Source organism: Triticum aestivum, chromosome 2D (genome assembly GCF_018294505.1).
Source record: "Triticum aestivum cultivar Chinese Spring chromosome 2D, IWGSC CS RefSeq v2.1, whole genome shotgun sequence".
Classification (NCBI taxonomy): Eukaryota; Viridiplantae; Streptophyta; class Magnoliopsida; order Poales; family Poaceae; genus Triticum; species Triticum aestivum.
In genome coordinates this window covers 146377167-146396719 of record NC_057799.1, presented here as the reverse complement: position 1 = coordinate 146396719, position 19553 = coordinate 146377167, and positions in this window count along the sequence as shown.

Genomic DNA, 19553 nt, shown 5'->3' with positions numbered 1-19553 from the left:
GGTTTTCTCAGCAAAAGAAATTGCAAGCTCACTGTGTGAAAACACAATTGTGCTTTACGGTGAAGCACACAAACCGTGCTTCCCGAAAGATGAAAAGCAGAATTGTGCATTGCCCAAGTTGTGTTTGGGCGCGAAGCAAGTAAAAAAACCACCACGGGCGGAGTGGTAGGAGTCGAGTAGCGTCTCCTGCTTCCCCACGTCCACATCCGGCGCTATGGCCATGCCGCCGGCGAGTAGCTCCTCCACGCGTCGGTGCTCGTCGAGGAGGCGGAGGTTGTAGGCCTGATCGCCCTACGCCTGCGGAATGCGGCCTCTCACTCCTCCACCACCATGTTCGTGTAGTGGGCATGGGCCACGCCCATGGTGATGCTGACATGGACCAGTGAGGACGGTGGCGCTGGCTCATCCTCGGCCGCGTCAACCATTGGGACGTCCGCAACGCTGACCTCTGTCTGCCTACCGGCCTACTAGCCGACTGGAATGGCGGCGATCTCCTTTTTGTGCTCAGGCAAGAGGTTGTCCCAGATGGCTTTGGAGCTCAAGAAGGCCATGGCGGGTGTGGGTCAGAGAGGAGGATGGGAACGGAGGATGATGGATGCGGCTATGACCGGGTCTGCAGTTTATACAACGGGGGATGGCAGGGCAACTGACGACATGATTAATGGCGGGCGACAAACGGACAGTCGGATGGGTTCGGCTCACCGTTACTCGGCAACCGCACACATGTTTAATGTATGCACGCGGACGGACGGACGGGCTATCGTTTGAACACGGAGCAGCCGCATGCACCGTGAAGCGGCAAGGGCGACACTCTCGATTAGCGCACCGTTTCATCGCTGAAGCATTGTGAGAGATCGCGTCGCCCTGAGCCGGCATGAATGTGGCACTAGTGCTTTGGAGCGGCGCCGACCTTTTTGGGCGGGAACACGCGGTGGCGCAGAAGGAGCTTTTAGGTTGGCCAGGTTACTCAGACACAGGTGTGGCAGCGGTCCGGACGCTCGCAAAGCCCCCCCCCCCCCCCCCCAGTTTTTCTCCGGCTTGCGGGAAAAAGTGTGTCTGGACCGCCGAACAGACCATGCAAGCCCGCGTTGAATGGCAAAACACGTTCGGACTGCTCGGGCCGAAGGTTGGGGACGGTTTGAAAGTCGGCGTTGGAGATGCCCTTATGTACTTTTAGATATCCAGCTGGTTGCTACAGTGTCACCCTCTGGATTTGCACTTGATATTGTGGTCATGGGCCGCTGAAACATCTGGATCCAGAGAAACAATGCAATCTTTAAGAACATTACTCCAAGTCAATCTTTAATTTGCTCAAGTTTCCCAAAACAAGAATTGGTTGATTTTTATGTCTTTGTATTTTATTTTCATTTGGGACACTTGTAAATATTTTCTTTGTTTATTAAGTGAGAAAATACCGTAGAACAATCATCGCCTTAGAAAAACCAATGTTTGGTTCCTGACTTTTGGGACTGAGGCTCTGCCCTCTCTTTGTATTATGTTCTTTCAGGAACATATATCCCAGTTTTGATTGTTTTTGTGATAGCTAGCTGTTCATGCCGAGCAGTAACACATCTCAAGTTGGTCGGCAGAAAAAGAGAGAGAAGAAAACTCAATTAGTGAAGAGAGCAGACCGAATGGTTTGTATCATGCTAGCGAGGCATTCGAAAAGATAAGTGGACAAAGACAAAGCATGAGCGTGAAGAACGTGAAGCCGCAAGGATCTAAATAAGCCAAAGTTTAGACAAGGGAAAGAAAGACCAAGAACATGAGCAGACTGCTAATAAAATAAGATGTTAATAAAGTGACCAAGAGCAGAGCATGGGTGAACCAAGACCATCAGCATTTCATTCTACTGAAACAATACCATGAGTTATTCATCCGCCGTTGCAAGAAGGAGCACGATCAATCGGCCAAAGGCCACATGTATGTCCTTCCTGTAACATATACAACTTCGTACCCCCAGACGTGCACTTCATGTGCATCGGCAAGTCAAAATATTCTTCGTCTGTTCTGGCACTAATTCATTAATATATTATTTTAACGAACATTAGGAAATGAAATTGTCATGATCTCTGCAGTGAATCCGGTGCATCCCTCAGCAACCGGCGCATTACCTGACAATAGAAGGCGTTCTCGTTTTTGCCGTTCCTCATCGGCGCCAGTGCAGAAGCTTGCACTAATGCTCGCTAAGAGCAAGTAATAGAGCTGAGTCAGCGGGCTATAAGAAATAAACTAGTATATTTCTATATAGTTGGAGGAAAGAGAAGAGGAGAGAGAAGGTAAGCGGGCTCTTCATGAAAAGCCAGCTCTAGCACGTGATCTTAGGCACTTTGTGAGAATGAAAGGTGGGCCACGTAATAAAAAAGTAGTGCACTCTTTTGATCTACTATTATACATGTTGGCTATAAAATGGGCTGCAGATGACATGAAACTGGCTTATAGCCAGCAGCTGGCTATACTATTAAACATGCTCTAACATCAGCGCCAAAACGGCATTATCGGTCCACCTTACATGGTCCCGCTTTCATTGCCATCAAGCACTGGAGTTAATCATTGTGGACATGAACTTGGTTTCCTCCAAAGTCTCGATATAGCTATAATAAATGAAGAGGTAAAATAAAACTTGATATGGTAAATAGAGTGCATGAGCAAATGTCTTTGGATGGATACGTTTATATATAATAGGTGGAAACTTCACAGGGAGCTAGTTGCTGCTGGTTTCTCACGTACTCCCTCCGTTTCAAAATAAATGATTCAAAATTGTACTAACTTTAGTTTAAAATTAATACAAAGTTGAGTCATCTATTTTGAAACGGAGGGTTTGCATGAGACCTCATCTGATAAGCGTTTGTGTTTTTCTATCCATCTAATGTACGCGAGGGGCTAACGATGTGAGCAGCGGGTTCCCACCTAATTGTGCTCCTTAACTCCTCAGCTCAAATCATCCCTGCACCAAATAAATGTATCTAATTTGAAGGAAGCATAGGATGGATTTATATGTAACAAATCTCATAAATCATGATTTGTTACTACTAAGTAGTAATAGTTTTTACACGGTAAGTGATAATTATGAGTGATTCAGGAGAAATTATCACTTACCGTGTAACAAATATGGCATATGATATAAACCTCATAAACATTATCACGCATGATAAAAGAGTTTATCACAAATGATGGAAACATTGTCTTTTCCTGTGGGCATTTTTTCTCTCTTTTTGTAATACATGAAAACATTCAGGTTGTGCTATGAAAACAATTTTCTCATGCAACATCAATTATTATCCTGTGTGAGAGGAACATGTTTTCCGTGTGATGGAACGCTATTCATGGATCAAAAAAAAACTTCAACTTTTTATACAAAGGATGATGTTTATTAACTTATATTATCAAACTAAAGCGAGACAACACACCATAAGTACACATTCAGTTTCTACCTGATTAAGATGTACATAGCCAATAAGGAAAACAAAAAAATAAAATGACCCATAGGGGTCTAGGGCGAGGCAAATAAACCACCACCACAGAATATCAACTAGTACCACTGCCATTGACAACACCCGGAGGACGTCGACACATTCAGTCAGGAAATGGTGAAGAAATCTTACGTTCTCGGATCCAACCCTATATGCCAGATCCTGGGTTTTTTACTCAGAAGAGAAAATTTCAATAAGTTTCAGACAATGATTTCAATAAGGGAGCATAAACCACCACTACCAGGTACAACGAGAGAAGCTGGTACTCGAAAGAGCACCGGAATAGACAAAGTCCCATGTGTTGCCGCCACCAAAATTGCCATAGACGAAGTCGTATCGCAATGTCTCGACAAGGACTAGAATGACAGATCTTGGTTGACTGCACACATCGGGGATTTGCTAAAACGCAGATCTGCTAACACAGACAATGTTGAGGGTGCTAACACATGTGCCAATGTGGGTCACAAACACCATCATCGAAACACAACGGATACCCAACAGAGATGATTCGTCGTGTGGGCAGGAGGCATGGGAGTGGCCTCACACGCGAAGCACAACGGCCAAGTCAGGCGCACCACCACAAAGCATCCACCACTACAAGCTCCACCGGGTGCTCCAGTGCTTATACCCATGTAGATGGATGATAATTTGAAGGAGGCTTACACACAAAGCCGCACATGCCTAAAACATGCGCCCCTCCTCCCCAATCATATCAGCTAGGGGGCGAGACTAGGACTTTGTAGGGAGCCAACCAACATCGGACCAGTCCGACCCAGATCCTCCTGACATGTCCCCAAATGATACATGGCGGTCGTCAGCCAAACGCCCACCAACTGTGGTGTGCCTCCCGAGCGAAGCTGCCTTAGCCATCCATCACTGCCACAACTACCGCCACCCGAGCCCCCTGCTTGAGAATATGCAGCATGGGAACACATGCATGGCCCCACCGCCGTCGGGTTCATGTGGGCTTTGCCCGGGGGAGCCAGGGAGGGAGGAGGGCCTAGCATGAGGGTGAGCCATCGTCCGAGACGCTATTGGGGCTGATGAGACGACGAACTTACTGTGGAACGGATAACGCAAACATCACCTCTGTGACATGCAAATATTGTGACAGAAAGACATCACTTCCATCGCATGGTCAAGGCCTACTTCTAAAAGCTCAATTATTCATGGAAGACTTTGTCACTGAGTTATGCAGGTAGCTCCACGGCAACGGAAGTATGTTGCCTTGGTCGTATGCATGGTTCCTGTCAAAGCGGTCCTTACTACAGTTGCTAATTACCATCTCAGTCCGCTTGACCTGCCGGTGGAAGTCTGGAAAAAGATCGATAGCCTAGGCGTGCTTACCATTAGGTGGGTTATGAAAAGATCACTCATGGAAATGCAAAATCAAACGAGACTAAGTTTCCAAATCGAAGATATATGGGGTCTTTGGAATCTTGAATCTGGAGAAGCCTGTAGGTACGCTTCACCTTGCTGGCTTTGGTTCCAATTAGCAGAACCGGCCATCCTTGGGTCCGTCCTAGAACCCCGTGCACTGACCGTGACAAACGCCATTTTGCTAGAGCTATGATTGTCACTGTTGGTGACAAAATGCTTGCCTGCATCTAGGAATCACCTTGGCTTTATGGCATCCACCCGAAGGACATCACCACCAAGATATATAAGAGCTATAAATGGAAGGATTCTTTTGTCCAAAAAGCTATGTACAACAATTTTTTGGTGAGACAGATTGATAGGCAGCATGGCATCTCAATTAATCATATACATAAGTTTTCCTTGCTTTTGGAAAACTTGATAGCGTGCACCTCACTCATGGCACCACAGACAAAAAAGTTTGAAAGTTTACTGATGATGTGGCTTACTCAGCCTCCACGACGTACTAGCTAGGCTCATTTCGCGGGTCTTACCACCTCGACCATGCAAATGATGGCTTCAAAACATTGGGCCACTACCAAATGCAAGTTCTTTGACAAAACTAGAGTTCGGATGTCTGACATATTGGAGCTTTGGTGTATAGCTTTGAGCGCCACGTTGTCCTAGCAAATATGTGAAGGAAATATGCCCTCGAGGCAATAAGAAAGCTGTTATTTTATATTTCCTTATATCATGATAAATGTTTATTATTCATGCTAGAATTGTATTAATCAGAAATTTGATACATGTGTGGATACATAGACAAAACATCGTGTCCCTAGAAGCCTCTACTAGACTAGCTCGTTAATCAAAGACGGTTAAGTTTCCTAACCATAGACATGTGTTGTCATTTGATGAACGGGATCACATCATTAGGAGAATGATGTGATGGACAAGACCCATCCGTTAGCTTAGCATGTTGATCGTTCAGTTTTATTGCTATTGCTTTCTTCATGTCAAATACATATTCCTTCGACTATGAGATTATGCAACTCCCGGATACGGGAGGAATACCTTGTGCGCTATCAAACATCACAATGTAACTGGGTGATTATAAAGATGCTCTACAGGTATCTCCGAAGGTGTTTGTTGGGTTGGCATAGATCAAGATTAGGATTTGTCACTTCGAGTATCGGAGAGGTATCTCTAGGCCCTCTCGGTAATGCACATCATAATAAGCCATGCAAGCAATGTGACTAATGAGTTAGTTGCGGGATGATGCATTACAGAATGAGTAAAGAGAGTTGCCGGTAACGATATTGAACTAGGTATGAAGATACCGACGATCGAATCTCGGGCAAGTAACATACCGATGACAAAGGGAATAACGTATGTTGTCATTACGGTACGACCGATAAAGATCTTCGTAGAATATGTGGGAACCAATATGAGCATCCAGGTTCTGCTATTGGTTATTGACCGGAGAGCTGTCTCGGTCATGTCTACATAGTTCTCGAACCCGTAGGGTCCGCACGCTTAACGTTCGATGACGATTTTGTATTATATGAGTTATGTGATTTGGTGACCGAATGTTGTTCGAAGTCCCTGATGAGATCACAGACATGACGAGGAGTCTCGAAATGGTTGAGAGGTAAAGATTCATATATAGGACGATAGTATTCGGACATAGAAAGTGTTCTGGAGGTACCGGGTACGTATCGGGTCACCGGAAGGGGTTCCGGGCAACCCCCGGCAACCTATATGGGCCTAATGGGCCAAGAGGGGAAACACACCAGCCACAAAGGGGCTGGTGTGCCCCCCATATGGGCTGGCCAAATTAGAGAAGGAAAGGAAAAAGGGAATAGGATTCCCCCTCTTCCCTTCCTACTCCGAATAGGAATAGGAAGGGGGAGGCCGAATTGGGAGGAGCCCAAGTAGGATTCCTCCTACTTGGGGCGCCCACTTGGCTGCCTCTCCTCCTCTCCAACCTATATATATGTGGGAGGGCACCGCTAGAACACACAACAAACATTGTTAGCCATGTGCGGCGCCCCCCTCCATAGTTTACGCCTCTGGTCGTATTCACGTAGTGCTTAGGCGAAGCCCTGTGCGGATCACTTCACCATCACCATCACCACGCCATCGTGCTGACGGAACTCTCCCTCGACACTTTGCTGGATCAAGAGTTCGAGGGACGTCATCGAGCTGAACGTGTGCAGAACTTGGAGGTGCCGTACATTCGGTGCTTAATCGGTCGGAACAAGAAGAAGTTTGACTACATCAACCGCGTTGTCAAACGCTTCTGCTTTCGGTCTACGAGGGTACGTGGACACACTCTCCCCCTGTCATTGATATGCATCTCCTAGATAGATCTTGCGTGAGCGTAGGAAAATTTTGAAATTGCATGCTACATTCCCCAACAGTGGCATCCGAGCCAGGCATATGCGTAGATGATATGCACGAGTAGAACACAAAGAAATGTGGGCGATGATAGTCATATTGCTTACCACCAACGTCTTATTTTGATTCGGCGGTATTGTTGGATGAAGCGACCCGGACCAACCTTACATGACCACGTTCATGAGACCGGTTCCACCGACAGACATGCAACTTGTTTTGCATAAAGGTGGCTGGCGGGTGTCTGTTTCTCCAACTTTAGTTGAATCGAATTTGACTGCAGCCGGTCCTTGTTGAAGGTTAAAACAGCGAACTTGACGAAACATCATTGTGGTTTTGATGCGTAGGTAAGAACGGTTCTTACTAGAAGCCTGTAACAGCGATGTAAAACTTGCAACAACAAAGTAGAGGATGTCTAACTTGTTTTTACAGGGCATGTTGTGATGTGATATGGTCAAGACATGATGTGATATACGTTATTGTATGAGATGATCATGTTTTGTAAAAGATATCAGCAACTGGCAGGAGCCTTATGGTTGTCGCTTTATTGTATGAAATGCAATCGCCATGTAATTGCTTTACTTTATCACTATGCATTAGCGATAGTTGTAGAAGCAATAGTTGGCGAGATGACAATGACGCTACGATGGAGATCAAGGTGTCAAGCCGGTAAGGATGGAGATCATGACGGTGCTTTGGAGATGGAGATCAAAGGCACAAGATGATGATGGCCATATCATGTCACATATTTTGATTGCATGTGATGTTTATCTTTTATGCATCTTATTTTGCTTAGTACGGCGGTAGCATTATAAGATGATCCCTCACTAAACATGTCAAGGTATAAGTGTTCTCCCTGAGTATGCACCCTTGCGACAGTTCGTCGTGCTGAGACACCACGTGATGATCGGGTGTGATAAGCTATACGTTCACATACAACGGGTGCAAGACAGTTTTGCACGTGCAGAATGTAGCATGTACAGACATGGCCTCGGAACACTGGAGACCGAAAGGTCAAACGTGAATCATATAGTAGATATGATCAACATAGAGATGTTCACCATTGAAAACTACTCCATCCCACGTGATGATCGGACATGGTTTAGTTGATATGGATCACATGATCATTTAGATGACTCGAGGGATGTCTATCTAAGTGGAGTTCTTAAGTAATATGATTAACTAAACTTAATTTATCATGAACTTAGTCCTGATAGTTTTTGCATAGTGCTAACTCTTGAGCATGCGTTAGTTTTCCCTTGAAGAGGAAAGGGTGATGCAGCAAAGTAGCGCAAGTATTTCCCTCAGTTTTTTGAGAACCAAGGTATCAATCCAGTAGGAGGCCACACACAAGTCCCTCGTACCTACACAAACAAATAACAACCTTGCAACCAACGCGACAAAGGGGTTGTCAATCCCTTCACGGCCACTTGCAAAAGTGAGATCTCATAGAGATGATAAGATAATATTTTTGGTATTTTTATGATAAAGATTTAAAGTAAAGATTGCAAAATAAACGGTGACAAAAATAGCTAGTTGACGGAAGATTAATATGATGGAAAATAGACCCGGGGGCCATAGGTTTCACTAGTGGCTTCTCTCAAGATAGCATAAGTATTACGGTGGGTGAACAAATTACTGTCGAGCAATTGATAGAAAAGTGCATAATTATGAGAATATCTAGGCATTATCATGTATATAGGCATCACGTCCGCAACAAGTAGACCGACTCCTAGCTGCATCTACTACTATTACTCCACACATCGACCGCTATCCAGCGTGCATCTAGAGTATTAAGTTCATAAGAACAGAGTAACGCATTAAGCAAGATGACATGATGTAGAGGGATAAACTCAAGCAATATGATATAAACCCCATCTTTTTATCCTCGATGGCAACAATACAATACGTGTCGTTTCCCCTGCTGTCACTGGGATCGAGCAACACAAGATTGAACCCAAAGCTAAGCACTTCTATCATTGCAAGAAAGATCAATCTAGTAGGCCAAACAAAACTGATAACTCGAAGAGACTTGCAAAGATAACCAATCATACATAAAAGAATTCAGAGCTGATTCAAATATTGTTCATAGATAATCTTGATCATAAACCCACAAGTCATCGGATCTCGACAAAAACACCACAAAAAGAGTTACATCGAATAGATCTCCAAGAAGATCGAGGAGAACTTTGTATTGAGATCCAAAGAGAGAGAAGAAGCCATCTAGCTAATAACTATGGACCCGAAGGTCTGTGGTAAACTACTCACACATCATCGGAGAGGCTGTGGTGTTGATGTAGAAGCCCTCCATGATCAAATCCCCCTCGAGCGGAGCGCCGGAAAAGGCCCCAAGATGGGATCTCACGGGTACAGAAGGTTGCGGCAGTGGAAATAGGGTTTCGTGGTGCTCCTGGATGGTTTCGGGGTACGTAGGTATATACTGAAGGAAATATGCCCTAGTGGCAATAATAAAGTTATTATTTATTTCCTTATATCATGATAAATGTTTATTATTCATGCTAGAATTGTATTAACCGGAAACATGATACATGTGTGAATACATAGACAAACAGAGTGTCACTAGTATGCCTCTACTTGACTAGATCGTTGATCAAAGATGGTTATGTTTCCTAGCCATAGACATGAGTTGTCATTTGATTAACGGGATTACATCATTAGGAGAATGATGTGATTGACTTGACCCATTCCGTTAGCTTAGCACTCGATCGTTTAGTATGTTGCTATTGCTTTCTTCATGACTTATACATGTTCCTATGACTATGAGATTATGCAACTCCCGTTTACCGGAGGAACACTTTGTGTGCTACCAAACGTCACAACATAACTGGGTGATTATAAAGGTGCTCTACAGGTGTCTCCGAAGGTACTTGTTGGGTTGGTGTATTTCGAGATTAGGATTTGTCACTCCGATTGTCGGAGAGGTATCTCTGGGCCCTCTCGGTAATGCACATCACTTAAGCCTTGCAAGCATTGCAACTAATGAGTTTGTTGCGAGATGATGTATTACGGAACGAGTAAAGAGACTTGCCGGTAACGAGATTGAACTAGGTATTAAGATACCGACGATCGAATCTCGGGCAAGTAACATACCGATGACAAAGGGAACAACGTATGTTGTTATGCGGTTTGACCGATAAAGATCTTCGTAGAATATGTGGGAGCCAATATGGGCATCCAGGTCCCGCTATTGGTTATTGACCGGAGACGTGTCTCGGTCATGTCTACATAGTTCTCGAACCCGTAGGGTCCGCACGCTTAACGTTACGATGACAGTTTTATTATGAGTTTATGAGTTTTGATGTACCGAAGGAGTTCGGAGTCCCGGATGAGATCGGGGACATGACGAGGAGTCTCGAAATGGTCGAGACGTAAAGATCGATATATTGGACGACTATATTCGGACATCGGAAAGGTTCCGAGTGATTCGGGTATTTTTCGGAGTACCGGAGAGTTACGGGAATTCGTATTGGGCCTTAATGGGCCATACGGGAAAGGAGAGAAAGGCCCCAAAGGGTGGCCGCACCCCTCCCCATGGACTAGTCCGAATTGGACTAGGGAAGGGGGGCGCCCCCTTCCTTCCTTCTCCTTCTCCCTTCCCTTCTCCTACTCCAACAAGGAAAGGAGGAGTCCTACTCCCGGTGGGAGTAGGACTCCCCCCTTGGCGCGCCCTCCTCCTAGGCCGGCCACCTCCCCCTTGCTCCTTTATATACGGGGGCAGGGGGCACCCCATGGACACAACAATTGATATATTTATCTCTTAGCCGTGTGCGGTGCCCCCCTCCACCATATTACACCTCGATAATATCGTAGCGGTGCTTAGGTGAAGCCCTGCGTCGGTAGAACATCATCATCGTCACCACGCCGTCGTGCTGACGAAACTCTCCCTCAACACTCGGCTGGATCGGAGTTCGAGGGACGTCATCGAGCTGAACGTGTGCTGAACTCGGAGGTGCCGTGCGTTCGGTACTTGATCGGTCGAATCGTGAAGACGTGCGACTACATCAACCGCGTTGTGTTAACGCTTCCGCTTTCGGTCTACGAGGGTACGTGGACAACACTCTCCCCTCTCGTTGCTATGCATCACCATGATCTTGCGTGTGCGTAGGAAATTTTTGAAATTACTACGTTCCCCAACAGTGGCATTCGAGCCTGGTTTTATGCGTAGATGTCATATGCACGAGTAGAATACAAGTGAGTTGTGGGCGATATAAGTCATACTGCTTACCAGCATGTCATACTTTGGTTCGGCGGTATTGTTGGATGAAGCGGCCCGGACCGACATTACGCGTACGCTTACGCGAGACTGGTTCTTCTGACGTGCTTTGCACAGAGGTGGCTGGCGGGTGTCAGTTTGTCCAACTTTAGTTGAACCGAGTGTGGCTACGCCCGGTCCTTGCGAAGGTTAAAACAGCACCAACTTGACAAACTGTCGTTGTGGTTTCGATACGTAGGTAAGAATGGTTCTTGCTAAGCCCGTAGCAGCCACGTAAAACTTGCAACAACAAAGTAGAGGACGTCTAACTTGTTTCTGCAGGGCATGTTGTGATGTGATATGGTCAAAGCATGATGCTAAATTTATTGTATGAGATGATCATGTTTTGTAACCGAGTTATCGGCAACTGGCAGGAGCCATATGGTTGTCGCTTTATTGTATGCAATGCAATCGCCCTGTAATGCTTTACTTTATCACTAAGCGGTAGCGATAGTCGTAGAAGCATAAGATTGGCGAGACGATAATGATGCTACGATGGAGATCAAGGTGTCGCGCCGGTGACGATGGTGATCATGACGGTGCTTCAGAGATGGAGATCACAAGCACAAGATGATGATGGTCATATCATATCACTTATATTGATTGCATGTGATGTCTATCTTTTATGCATCTTATCTTGCTTTGATTGACGGTAGCATTATAAGATGATCCCTCACTAAATTATCAAAGTATAAGTGTTCTCCCTGAGTATGCACCATGGCGAAAGTTCTTCGTGCTGAGACACCACGTGATGATCGGGTGTGATAGGCTCTACGTTCAAATACAACGGGTGCAAAACAGTTGCACACGCGGAATACTCAGGTTAAACTTGACGAGCCTAGCATATAACAGATATGGCCTCAGAACACGGAGGCCGAAAGGTCGAGCGTGAATCATGTAGTAGATATGATCAACATAGTGATGTTCACCGTTGAAACTACTCCATCTCACGGGATGATCGGACATGGTTTAGTTGATATGGATCACGTGATCACTTAGAGGATTAGAGGGATGTCTATCTAAGTGGGAGTTCTTAAGTAATATGATTAATTGAACTTGAATTTATCATGAACTTGGTACCTGATAGTATCTTGCTTGTCTATGTTAATTGTAGATAGATGGCCCGTGCTGTTGTTCCGTTGAATTTTAATGCGTTCCTTGAGAAAGCAAAGTTGAAAGATGATGGTAGCAATTACACGGACTGGGTCCGTAACTTGAGGATTATCCTCATTGCTGCACAGAAGAATTACGTCCTAGAAGCACCGCTGGGTGCCAGGCCTGCTGCAGGAGCAACACCAGATGTTATGAACGTCTGGCAGAGCAAAGCTGATGACTACTCGATAGTTCAGTGTGCCATGCTTTACGGCTTAGAACCGGGTCTTCAACGACGTTTTGAACGTCATGGAGCATATGAGATGTTCCAGGAGTTGAAGTTAATATTTCAAGCAAATGCCCAGATTGAGAGATATGAAGTCTCCAATAAGTTCTATAGCTGCAAGATGGAAGAGAATAGTTCTGTCAGTGAGCATATACTCAAAATGTCTGGGTATAACAATCACTTGATTCAACTGGGAGTTAATCTTCCGGATGATAGCGTCATTGACAGAATTCTTCAATCACTGCCACCAAGCTACAAGAGCTTCGTGATGAACTATAACATGCAAGGGATGGATAAGACGATTCCCGAGCTCTTCGCAATGCTAAAGACTGCGGAGGTAGAAATCAAAAAGGAGCATCAAGTGTTGATGGTCAATAAGACCACTAGTTTCAAGAAAAAGGGCAAAGGGAAGAAGAAGGGGAACTTCAAGAAAAACAGCAAGCAAGTTGTTGTTCAGGAGAAGAAACCCAAGTCTGGACCTAAGCCTGAGACTGAGTGCTTCTACTGCAAGCAGACTGGTCACTGGAAGCAGAACTGCCCCAAGTATTTGGCGGATAAGAAGAATGGCAAGGTGAACAAAGGTATATGTGATATACATGTTATTGATGTGTACCTTACTAATGCTCGCAGTAGCACCTGGGTATTTGATACTGGTTCTGTTGCTAATATTTGCAACTCGAAACAGGGGCTACGGATTAAGCGAAGATTGGCTAAGGACGAGGTGACGATGCACGTGGGAAATGGTTCCAAAGTCGATGTGATCGCGGTCGGCACGCTACCTCTACATCTACCTTCGGGATTAATTTTAGACCTAAATAATTGTTATTTGGTGCCAGCGTTAAGCATGAACATTATATCTGGATCTTGTTTGATGCGAGACGGTTATTCATTTAAATCAGAGAATAATGGTTGTTCTATTTATATGAGTAATATCTTTTATGGTCATGCACCCTTGAAGAGTGGTCTATTTTTGCTGAATCTCGATAGTAGTGATACACATATTAATAATATTGAAGCCAAAAGGTGCTGAATTGATAATGATAGTGCAACTTATTTGTGGCACTGCCGTTTAGGTCATATCGGTGTAAAGCGCATGAAGAAACTCCATACTGATGGACTTTTGGAACCACTTGATTATGAATCACTTGGTACTTGCGAACCGTGCCTCATGGGCAAGAAGACTAAAACACCGTTCTCCGGAACTATGGAGAGAGCAACAGATTTGTTGGAAATCATACATACAGATGTATGTGGTCCGATGAATATTGAGGCTCGTGGCGGATATCGTTATTTTCTCACCTTCACAGATGATTTGAGCAGATATGGGTATATCTACTTAATGAAACATAAGTCTGAAACATTTGAAAAGTTCAAAGGATTTCAGAGTGAAGTTGAAAATCATCGTAACAAGAAAATAAAATTTCTACGATCTGATCGTGGAGGAGAATATTTGAGTTATGAGTTTGGTCTTCATTTGAAACAATGCGGAATAGTTTCGCAACTCACGCCACCTGGAACACCACAGCGTAATGGTGTGTCCGAACGTCGTAATCATACTTTACTAGATATGGTGCGATCTATGATGTCTCTTACTGATTTAACGCTATCATTTTGGGGTTATGCTTTAGAGACGGCTGCATTCACGTTAAATAGGGCACCATCAAAATCCGTTGAGACGACGCCTTATGAACTGTGGTTTGGCAAGAAACCAAAGTGGTCATTTCTTAAAGTTTGGGGCTGCGATGCTTATGTGAAAAAACTTCAACCTGATAAGCTCGAACCCAAATCGGAAAAATGTGTCTTCATAGGATACCCAAAGGAAACTGTTGGGTACACCTTCTATCACAGATCCGAAGGCAAAACTTTTGTTGCTAAATTCGGAATTTTTCTGGAGAAGGAGTTTCTCTCGAAAGAAGTGAGTGGGAGGAAAGTAGAACTTGATGAGGTAACTGTACCTGCTCCCTTATTGGAAAGTAGTTCATCACAGAAACCGGTCTCTGCAACGCCTACACCAATTAGTGAGGAAGTTAATGATAATGATCATGAAACTTCAGATCAAGTTATTACTGAACCTTGTAGGTAAACCAGAGTAAGATCCACACCAGAGTGGTACGGTAATCCTGTTTTGGAGGTTATGTTACTAGACCATGACGAACCTACGAACTATGAAGAAGCGATGGTGAGCCCAGAGTCCGCAAAATGGCTTGAGGCCATGAAATCCGAGATGGGATCCATGTATGAGAACAAAGTATGGACTTTGGTTGACTTGCCCGATGATCGGCAAGCCATTGAAAATAAATGGATCTTCAAGAAGAAGACTGAAGCTGACGGTAATGTTACTGTCTATAAAGCTCGACTTGTTGCGAAAGGTTTTCGACAAGTTCAAGGGATTGACTACGATGAGACCTTCTCACCCGTAGCGATGCTTAAGTCTGTCCGAATCATGTTAGCAATTGCCGCATTTTATGATTATGAAATTTGGCAAATGGATGTCAAAAATGCATTCCTGAATGGATTTCTGGAAGAAGAATTGTATATGATGCAACCGGAAGGTTTTGTCGATCCAAAAGGAGCTAACAAAGTGTGCAAGCTCCAGCGATCCATTTATGGACTGGTGCAAGCCTCTCGGAGTTGGAATAATCGCTTTGATAGTGTGATCAAAGCATTTGGTTTTGTACAGACTTTTGGAGAAGCCTGTATTTACAAGAAAGTGAGTGGGAGCTCTGTAGCATTTCTGATATTATATGTGGATGACATATTGCTGATTGAAATGATATAGAATTTCTGGATAGCATAAAGGGATACTTGAATAAGAGTTTTTCAATGAAAGACCTCGGTGAAGCTGCGTATATATTGGGCATCAAGATCTATAGAGATAGATCAAGACGCTTAATTGGACTTTCACAAAGCACATACCTTGACAAAGTTTTGAAGAAGTTCAAAATGGATCAAGCAAAGAAAGGGTTCTTGCCTATGTTACAAGGTGTGAAGTTGAGTAAGACTCAATGCCCGACCACTGCAGAAGATAGAGAGAACATGAAAGATGTTCCCTATGCTTCAGCCATAGGCTCTATCATGTATGCAATGCTGTGTACCAGACCTGATGTGTGCCTTGCTATAAGTCTAGCAGGGAGGTACCAAAGTAATCCAGGAGTGGATCACTGGACAGCGGTCAAGAACATCCTGAAATACCTGAAAAGGACTAAGGATATGTTTCTCGTATATGGAGGTGACAAAGAGCTCATCGTAAATGGTTACATTGATGCAAGCTTTGACACTGATCCGGATGATTCTAAATCGCAAACCGGATACGTGTTTACATTGAACGGTGGAGCTGTCAATTGGTGCAGTTCTAAACAAAGCGTCGTGGCGGGATCTACATGTGAAGCGGAGTACATAGCTGCTTCGGAAGCAGCAAATGAAGGAGTCTGGATGAAGGAGTTCATATCCGATCTAGGTGTCATACCTAGTGCATCAGGTCCAATGAAAATCTTTTGTGACAATACTGGTGCAATTGCCTTGGCAAAGGAATCCAGATTTCACAAGAGAACCAAGCACATCAAGAGACGCTTCAATTCCATCCGGGATTTAGTCCAGGTGGGAGACATAGAAATTTGCAAGATACATACGGATCTGAATGTTGCAGACCCGTTGACTAAGCCTCTTCCACGAGCAAAACATGATCAGCACCAAGGCTCCATGGTTGTAAGAATCATTACTGTGTAATCTAGATTATTGACTCTAGTGCAAGTGGGAGACTGAAGGAAATATGCCCTAGAGGCAATAATAAATTTATTATTTATTTCCTTATATCATGATAAATGTTTATTAATCATGCTAGAATTGTATTAACCGGAAACATGATACATGTGTGAATACATAGACAAATAGAGTGTCACTAGTATGCCTCTACTTGACTAGCTCGTTGATCAAAGATGGTTATGTTTCCTAGCCATAAACATGAGATGTCATTTGATTAACGGGATTACATCATTTGGAGAATGATGTGATTGACTTGACCCATTCCGTTAGCTTAGCACTCAATCGTTTAGTATGTTGCTATTGCTTTCTTCATGACTTATACATGTTCCTATGACTATGAGATTATGCAACTCCCGTTTACCGGAGGAACACTTTGTGTGCTACCAAACGTCACAACGTAACTGGGTGATTATAAAGGTGCTCTACAGGTGTCTCCGAAGGTATTTGTTGGGTTGGCGTATTTCGAGATTAGGATTTGTCACTCCGATTGTCGAAGAGGTATCTCTGGGCCCTCTCGGTAATGCACATCACTTAAGCCTTGCAAGCATTGCAACTAATGAGTTTGTTGCGAGATGATGTATTACAGAACGAGTAAAGAGACTTGCCGGTAACGAGATTGAACTAGGTATTAAGATACCGACGATCGAATCTCCGGCAAGTAACATACCAATGACAAAGGGCACAACGTATGTTGTTATGCGGTTCGACCGATAAAGATCTTCGTAGAATATGTGGGAGCCAATATGGGCATCCAGGTCCCGGTATTGGTTATTGACCGGAGACGTGTCTCGGTCATGTCTACATAGTTTTCGAACCCGTCGGGTCCGCACGCTTAACGTTACGATGACAGTTTTATTATGAGTTTATGAGTTTTGATGTACCGAAGGAGTTCGGAGTCCCGGATGAGATCGGGGACATGACGAGGCGTCTCGAAATGGTCGAGACGTAAAGATCGATATATTGGACGACTATATTCGGACATCGGAAAGGTTCCGAGTGATTCGGGTATTTTTCGGAGTACCGGAGAGTTACGGGAATTCGTATTGGGCCTTAATGGGCCATACGGGAAAGGAGAGAAAGGCCCCAAAGGGTGGCCGCACCCCTCCCCATGGACTAGTCCGAATTGGACTAGGGAAGGGGGGCGCCCCCTTCCTTCCTTCTCCTTCTCCCTTCCCTTCTCCTACTCCAACAAGGAAAGGAGGTGTCCTACTCCCGGTGGGAGTAGGACTCCCCCCTTGGCGCGCCCTCCTCCTAGGCCGGCCGCCTTCCCCCTTGCTCCTTTATATACGGGGGCAGGGGCACCCCATAGAGACAACAATTGATCTGTTGATCTCTTAGCCGTGTGCGGTGCCCCCCTCCACCATATTACACCTCGTTAATATCGTAGCGGTGCTTAGGCGAAGCCCTGCGTCGGTAGAACATCATCATCGTCACCACGCCGTCGTGCTGACGAAACTCTCCCTCAACACTCGGCTGGATCGGAGTTCGAGGGACGTCATCGAGCTGAATGTGTGCTGAACTCGGAGGTGCCGTGCGTTCGGTACTTGATCGGTCGAATCGTGAAGACGTACGACTACATCAGCCGCGTTGTGTTAACGCTTCCGCTTTCGGTCTACGAGGGTACGTGGACAACACTCTCCCCTCTCATTGCTATGCATCACCATGATCTTGCGGGTGCGTAGGAAATATTTAAAATTACTACGTTCATATATAGGAGGAAGAAGTAGGTCGGTGGAGCCATGAGGGGCCCACGAGGGTGGGGGGCACGCCCAGGGGGGCAAGCGCGCCTCCCTGCCTCGTGGCTTCCTCGGTTGTTTCTTGACGTCCACTCCAAGTCCTCTGGATCACGTTTATTCCAAAAATCATGCTCCCGAAGGTTTCATTCCGTTTGGACTCTGTTTGATATTCCTTTTCTGCGAAACACTGAAATAGGCAAAAACAGCAATTTGCACTGGGCCTTGGGTTAATAGGTTAGTCCCAAAAATAATATAAAAGTGTATAGTAAAGCCCATTAAACATTCAAAACAGAATATATAATAGCATGGAGCAATCAAAAATTATAGATACCTTGGAGACGTATCAAGCATCCCCAAGCTTAATTCATGCTCGTCCTCGAGTAGGTAAATGATAAAAACAGAATTTTTGATGTGGAATGCTACTTAGCATATTCTTCAATGTAATTCTCTTTATTGTGGCATGAATTTTCAGATCCGAAAGATTCAAGATAAAAAGTTTAATATTGACATAAAAATAATAGTACTTCAAGCATACTAACCAAGCAATTATGTCTTCTCAAAATAACATAGCCAAAGAAAGCTCATCCCTACAAAATCATATAGTTTGGCCATGCTTCATTTTCGTCACACAAGATGCTCTCATCTTGCACAACCCCGATGACAAGCCAAGCAATTGTTTCATACTTTAGTAATCTCAAACTTTTTTCAACTTTCACGCAATACATGAGCGTGAGCCATGGATATAGCACTATGGGTGGAATAGAATATAATGATGGGGGTTGTGTGGAGAAGACAAAAAAAGGAAAGTCTCACATTGACGCGGCTAATCAACGGGCTAGGGAGAAGCCCATCAATTGATGTCAATGCAAGGAGTAGGGATTGCCATGCAACGGATGCACTAGAGCTATAAATGTATGAAAGCTCAACAAAAGAAACTAAGTGGGTGTGCATCCAACTTGCTTGCTCATGAAGACCTAGGGCATTTGAGGAAGCTCATCGTTGGAATATACAAGCCAAGTTCTATAATGAAAAGTTCCCATTAGTATATGAAAGTGAAAAAACAAGAGACTCTCTATCATAAAGATCATGGTGCTACTTTGAAGCACAAGTGTGGAAAAAGGATAGTAGCATTGTCCCTTTTTATTTCTCTTCTTCTTTTCTTTTTTGTTATTTTTTTG